Source organism: Aedes albopictus, chromosome 2 (assembly GCF_035046485.1).
Source record: "Aedes albopictus strain Foshan chromosome 2, AalbF5, whole genome shotgun sequence".
Classification (NCBI taxonomy): domain Eukaryota; kingdom Metazoa; phylum Arthropoda; class Insecta; order Diptera; family Culicidae; genus Aedes; species Aedes albopictus.
Genome location: NC_085137.1, coordinates 437,200,647 through 437,207,446, shown reverse-complemented (window position 1 = coordinate 437,207,446; position 6,800 = coordinate 437,200,647). Strand labels below are relative to the sequence as shown.

The following is a 6,800-nucleotide window of genomic DNA, read 5'->3' as shown; positions in this document are numbered from 1 at the left end:
GTACTTCACCGATTGCTTCCTATTGGTATGCCTTCGATTTTCCTGATTTGTCCAGTATGTATTTCTTCTTTGGTAGCTGACTCGGAACTTCCCATGCGGATCTCTGGTGGTTGTCTCCTCGAAGATGGTTTCGCAGACAGACTCCTCGATGAACAGACAAGCTCTTCGTGTTGCAAGCTTTCAATTTCCAAAATTTCGTTAGCTCCTCAAAAATCTCTGTTGTTGTTACCGACGATGAAGTTACTGCACTGTAGCTCACGATAGCCGTTTTTGGTAGCTCTCCAGCAACGATCCATCCTAGTTCCGTGCTGTGGAGAATCGCACCTGACCTGAAGAGTTTCAGCTGCTCACTGAGTAGCAACTCTGAGAAGACAGCTACTCCCAAATCACATTGAACGAATCAGGTTAATTGAGGCCGATATCCGCCAGGCATAATCCTGATGGCAGATTCCACGATGACGTATCGATCTATTGCTGCGGTAGACTTGTAGTAATCTTCGGTAGAACCAGGAATTTGACTCCCCTGTCACGTACGATGGTGGTTCTGATCTGACCGTCAATCATCGTAATCCGAAAATAACGATAATTGCGAAGATCTTCTCCATGATTTTGGGCATGATTACCACCACTCCCTCCTCCTGTCTACAAATAGTTTAATACCCGCCCAATAACCCTCCATCCATAAAATTGTGATGAATTTACATGGAACAACCCCACCGAAATCATTGTAAAGTTGAATTACTAATTATTTTTTTTATTCTTAATCACTTAACCTAATTTACAGCTCTATTGTCCACTGGGGCACTACGTGAGCAATTTCAATTGACAGCTGCACTTACATTTTGTACAGCGCCTAGATTCTATTCTACTTTATCGAACTGGTTGCCTTTCTGCTGCTTTCACTTTTTCTACTTTATACCTAGTAGAATGATGAGCACAAGGATGATGATGGATGGCCGTTGTTCCTTTCCAGTCCGATTGGGGGTCCATAATGAGTAGCAGTTCGCCGATGTCCAGGTATCCGGGTCCGTTTGAGCCATGGGGCTCAGAAGAGGGTCAATGTCAGTTTCTCTCGGAGGAAAAGCAACTGACGAAAAATTGCAAGTGCCGGGGCTGGGAATCAAAGCCATGACATAAGTATTCAACGCGCAGTAGAAAATTTACATGTGATTGCTATAGACTTCGTTAGGAACAAAACCGAAAGCGATGAATATTATATTAGGTCATGGTTTTGTTAAAGCTTTGTTTCTTACCATTTCTTTGTTGTTTGGTTTCCTTCTATAGCCATGGGGTTTGGACACCCTGATCTTCTTTGCAACCTGGTGACCATTGTTCCTCAAGCAACATGTTACTTCATTGTGATATTTTAGGCAAAATTTCCTGTAAATGATACGAAAAACTACATAGCTTGTTAAAGGTTTCACTATGCAAATGTGATAAGTGAATGGAAAATTTGTCTTGACATTCAAGGAAATTGGTGTTCTTAGAACTAGCTTAATTATCTAGCTAGCTAGATAAAGAAACATGAATGGAAAGCGAAAAAATACCCGGGTCATCGGCAGCGAAGAAAGGTAGCTATTTGTACCTAGCCACACGATAAACGATAAGAGTTCGCGATTCTGCCAATACACTGATAATGCCCGCAACAAAGACAGATGCTTCATAAATCAAGCTAACAGCTAAGTATATGAGCACTACCATCACAGTGTAGTTAGCCACCGGCCGTCGTGGAGAAATAGACAAACCCAATCAAATTCGCACATCTAACTCCGTCGAAAATGGATAACGTTGAAGCGGACGTAGCGGGCTTCAGAGACGATGACGGTCGCTTCGAGTGTGACGCGCGATTCCCAGAATACGAATCGTACCCGGAACGGTTGAAAACGTTCGACGGCACAGCGTGGGATGTGGAGACTAGACGTCGCTTGACGGTAGCGGGATACTTCAACCCGGGCCGACCGGCCACCATTCAGTGTTTCTACTGTGGCCTTCGTATTGGTCAGGTAACCCCTAGGGACAACTTCTGGAAGATTCACGAGAAGTTCGGTAGATCCTGCGAGTATTTTAAGCATATGCAGGATGCCACCGGAACGCCAACGTGCTTTGACCAACGAGATGGAGAGAATGGCTGGGAGCCGTGTAAACAGTTCAGTACTTGTAGACTGTGCGTGTGGGATTTTTTAATGATAACGCCAGAGTGATGTTTGTAAGCGTTGTTCGGTGCCAACTTGTTTGGGTGACGAAACTGATTGATATTGATAGGAAATAAAGTGTAAGGCTGAACCTCAATGTTCAAGTGTTCAAATTAAAATATCACAATCTTCTACCGTCCATGTCTAGTTTTTCACAATGTACAGTAAAAAGACCTTGTTTCGGGTTTGAATATGAGACGTCTACACTATGATCCCAAGAAACAATTATCAGTTTAAGAAATGTTTCTCAAAGCAGCGTTGTTAAGCTTTATGTCGAACTATATTGGGTTTAGTTGAGATGAAACTGTTGTTCAACTCTTGTTAGCTCAGAAATGGAGAACTTGTTCAACAACAGCCGTTCTATAAGCATTGTGGATATTATTTTTATTCAATGATCGTGCCATCGTTTAACATTTGTTCGCATTTGTTCTGCGATTTGTTGTTCAACGTTTAAACCTTTTACTATTACACATATATCAGAAACTTTTCTTCAACGTTTATTAAACCAAGTTGTATGCTGTATGAATGAAAGCAAAAATTAGTTTTCTTTTGACATATTTTTTCATATGTGAATAATTTGAAAGAACTAATTATGGCCATATTTACCTATATTAACGCATCTGCTCTTCTCCAATCAGGACTACTTGAATCGGAAAATTTGAAACAGTATATGTAAACATTGATCCGAATACGCTGTCGTTTATGCGTTGCTTAAACATCGCTTAAGTTTTGTTATTCGACTAATTGTTTACATCAACACTGAAGCTGATCAATGTTTGATTAATCATGTGCGCAACGTTTATTCGTGTTAATAAAGTTTTCAGCAAGTTTTGATCAACAGCAGCGCTACTGGAGCCTAATAGTAGTTGTATGGTCACTTAGCTACGGTGCGATGTTGTTTTGCAAGTTTCTTGATTTTTCAAACATAGTTTCATTTCTCACACCCAATAAAGTTATTCGTTCTTTGTCTTCGGAACTTCAATTTCGTGTACGGCGGAAAAATATGTTATCTCCTTGAGAATCTTTTGAAAAAAGGTGGATCCTGAACCCGGTCGAGATTGATAGACTGATGTCGTGTCACGATGAAGGAACCATCAGGGGGAAAACTTCTCGACGCTACTAGTTAGAGGAACCAGCTGCCGTTTTCAAGCTCGATAGTTTTGCTGCCGTTGGTCAATGTAGTGTTAATGGTGAGACGTGATATTTTTTGAAAAGTGGTTTAATGATTTAGAGATGTTGCAAGGCTCTTATTTAATGTCAAATATTAGTCAAATGTAGCCGCAGATGCTCTTATTAGGCTCCTAATCAACAACCATGTTTACAAAACTGAAAATGGCGAACAATGGCAATTATGTTATTACACTGCTAATCAGCAGCTGAACAAAACGATTAAGACAGTATGCTTAACCCTTTGGAGCCGGAGGGGTCATATATAACCCCAACATAGAAACGGCTGTCTTCGGCGAAGTTATTGCAAATTGAGTCCTCTATTAGGGAAAAATTGGGATATTTGTATTTGGCACTTCATTGATAACCTAGAACTTCCTGAACACCATGAAATTAGGAAAAACGAAATAATTGACATACCACTGCCCATATTCGCATAGTCGATGTAACCACCACTGGCAATGCCACCGTACAAAAGTTAATATTTAACGCGTGTGCATATTTGTGACCAGTGTTATTCAATTGATCACAAGATCCAACACTTTGTTAGATGTCAACGTGGTAAACATCTTGAAATTTATATTTATTCATTGTTAAAATTCCAAAAGCATGTTGAAAAGTACAGTGGCGCTTACATCGACTATGCGAATATGGGCAGACCAGTTGTTCTAAAAGCTAAACTTGGATGTGGGTTTCGTTTATATGTATCCATTTAGCCTTCATCAAGAATATCAAAAGGTGTTTTATATTTTGGGATGTTCTAGGTGTTCCAAACTGTCCTGTAGTGAAGTCCTTCAAATCTACAATAATAATTTTATGTAATTCCACCACAACTAATAGCATTGCATAAGACACTGGTCAGCCAGGTCAGTCAAACTACCTTGGAGTTCAGGACTTCAGGTCTACACTCGTAACAGTATCCATATCTGTTAAACTGAGACACGCTACATAATCAATCGCAGTTACTGGAACAATCTGAAGTCTAAGACCTTATTATAAACCTTTAGGGCATCAAGGGTCATCCAAACTGTTCTATAATAAAATAACTTCAAATCTACAAGAATAATGTTATGTGTTTTCACCATATATAATAGTATTGTGTAATCTACTGGGGTCCGCGAAGCTCTTGAAATCTCCAATGTCATTCAGAGACATTACAGAGATATTCCAGGTCAGTCAAACTACCTTGGAATTCAGGACTTCAGGTCTACACTCGTAACAGTATCCATATCTGTTATAATGAGAAACGCTACATAATCATCCGCAGTTACTGGACCAATCTGAAGTCTAGTTGTTTATTATAAACCTTTGGGACATTCAGGTTCGTCCAAACTGTTCTATAATGAAGTCCTGCAAATCTACAAGAATAACTTTATGTGTTTTCGTCATAAATAATAGTATTGCATAGCCTGCTGGGATTCGCGAAGCTCTTGAAATCTGAAATGACATTTAGAGACACTATAGGGATATTACAGGTTGGCCAAACTACCTTGGAGTTCAGGACTTCAGGTCTACACTCGAAACAGTATCCATATCTGTTATACTGAGTAACGCTGCATAATCAACCGCCGTTACTGGAACAATCTGAAGTCTACTTTTTTATTATAACCCTTTGGGACGTTCACGGTCTTCCAAGCTGTTCTATAATGAAGTCCATCAAATCTACAAGAAAAATTTTATGTGTTTTCGCCATAAATAATAGCATAGCATAATCTGCTGAGATCCGTGAAGCTCTTGAAATCTCATTTAGAGACACTACAGCAGGGTGTCCATCCAACCGGGAAAACCGGGAAAACCCCGAGAATTTGAAATCACCGGGAAAAATACGGGAAAAACACGGGAAATTGTAAAAGGCACCGGGAAAAAATGTTTATGGTGTCTGTCTGTACTGCATTAATGGCAAGCAAGTATTGAATAGAATGATAGCAACATTAAAAGAGTTGCCAGTTGTCTATTTGTTTTAAACAGGCAGCCTCTCAGGAATGTTGGTAGTTTATGTTGGATTTCGATAAATCCATGTAAAAAAAATCAGTATACTTACTTCCTAGGCCAAATTATCAGATTTCCGAAAGATTTCCCGAAGGACTTTTTGAATCTTGCTGGGAAAATCCTGACAGCAGGATTCTAGCAAAAATACCAAAGCAGTCCACACAGGCCCTCTCAGAATTCCTGGAGAACTCAGTAAACCTGCAGATGGAGATTTTTACGCTAATTGTGGAAACTACCGACTGGTTGGCAAAATTTATCCCTCCACAATTGGCTTTTCGGTCCGGCTAAATTGTGAACGAAGTGATTCTATTACATCCGACGTTTCGGCCCTTGGTTTGGGCAAGATCAGCAATCGACGACAAACAAGTAGCGGTACCCCTATAACCTCCCTAAAGAAGGACCAAACCAAGGGCCGAAACGTCCGATGTAAAAGAATCACCCCGCTCATAATTTATCCGGACCGAAAAGCTAATTGTAGTGGAAGCGATTTTTACGTGTGAAAAAATGTGTCCGTTCCTGGAGAAATTCTGGTGATATTTTTAGTGAAACTCTATATAATATCTGCCAGAACTCTTAACCCTTTTGAGCCGTATAGTTTCGCCACTGCTGTCGTAACCTCGCCGGTATCAAAAACGTTTGTTATCGTCGGTTTCATCGCCGGGTTCATGTCCATTCCGGCTCCAAAGGGTTTGAACCTTATCCCTTTGGCAGCAATCAAGGAGGAAATTCTTGAAAATGCTTAACCGATTGTACCGATCCGCTTCTATACATAGTTTTGGAAGAGGTTTAGGTAAAATTCAAATAAAAATCTGAAGAGTAAGTACAAAACAGGAAGACTCTCTGGTGGAATCCACTAAGAAATTTCTAATTTGATATTTTTACGGCAAACATATCGGCAAACAGCTCTTTAAAAGTAATTATTGGTGCAACTTTCGGGAGATTTTTAGGAAGAACTGTTGAATATCCTCTAGATATTATTGAAGAAAAAATCAAAAGTTAATCTATAAAATTTGGAGAAAATTGGTATCAAAAGATTTTAGATTCAGCAAATACATTGTTCAAAATAACGATGGAAGCGGAACAAAAATTTACATAAAGATCATCACAAAATGTATAAAATAATTGATACATGATTTTCTTTGAAGACCAGGCAGTTTACCAACAAAAATTCGATATTTTGTATGATATTCGCCAAAATTTTCGTCAAAAAATCAAGTACAGTAACATCAATTTCAATAATATGTTCATTTCATTTCCTTGTTATACGAAGGACCTTTTCAACAGACTTCTATCGTAATAGTCACATAAGAAAGGTAAATTAACGTCGGTGATTGTGGAGTTTGTTAGTTTATCAAATCATAATTGGAGTCAGGAAATCTTCAAAATTGGTATCAAGTTATTGAAGTTATTTGTAAAAAACGCACTGAGTAGTGTCCTACTAGAACAATTATT

General features: G+C 39.2%; 1 long non-coding RNA gene across 1 annotated transcript; it reads right to left on the bottom strand.

Moving 5' to 3' along the window:
* Positions 1-733: 733 nt before the first annotated feature.
* LOC134287377 (uncharacterized) lies at positions 734-1,541 on the bottom strand. The gene is made up of 2 exons (XR_009997260.1): positions 1,254-1,541; positions 734-1,113 (listed from the first exon to the last, which is right to left on the bottom strand). It is a non-coding gene; the product is annotated as an uncharacterized LOC134287377 (long non-coding RNA).
* Positions 1,542-6,800: the final 5,259 nt, after the last annotated feature.